The sequence below is a fragment of the Penaeus monodon genome, chromosome 15 (genome assembly GCF_015228065.2).
Source record: "Penaeus monodon isolate SGIC_2016 chromosome 15, NSTDA_Pmon_1, whole genome shotgun sequence".
NCBI lineage: Eukaryota > Metazoa > Arthropoda > Malacostraca > Decapoda > Penaeidae > Penaeus > Penaeus monodon.
The window spans coordinates 29,514,038-29,514,461 of record NC_051400.1 but is presented as its reverse complement, the minus strand read 5'-3'; positions in this window follow the sequence as shown (position 1 = coordinate 29,514,461).

Here is a 424-nt window from a genome sequence, read left to right as displayed (position 1 = left end):
TGTAAATGCAGATGACTTTGTTTGATGTATTTTACTGAAAGTTAATTTAATTTGCATAGTAAATGGCAGATGGAAGAAAATATATTTTCTGTTACAGCAGCTATTAGTTGTGTTTGCCCTTTTGGTGGCTGCGGCGACGGCGATTCCTGAAGAAGGCTACAGCTACCAGGCACCAGGAGGTCAGGGATCCCAGTTCCCAACCGGGGCGGGGCAGGCACAGTATCCCTCCGTGCCCGCCCAGTACTCCTTCCAGTGGGACGTGAATCATGAGCCTTCAGGGAACTTCTACGGCCACAAAGAACAGAGGGAAGATGCCAACACTCAAGGAAGGTGAGTCGTTGTTATATGCTTTCTTTATTGATGGCTCTTATTAATTCTGCCATTATTTCGCGATATATTTGATGAGAGAATTGCCATCCACAGT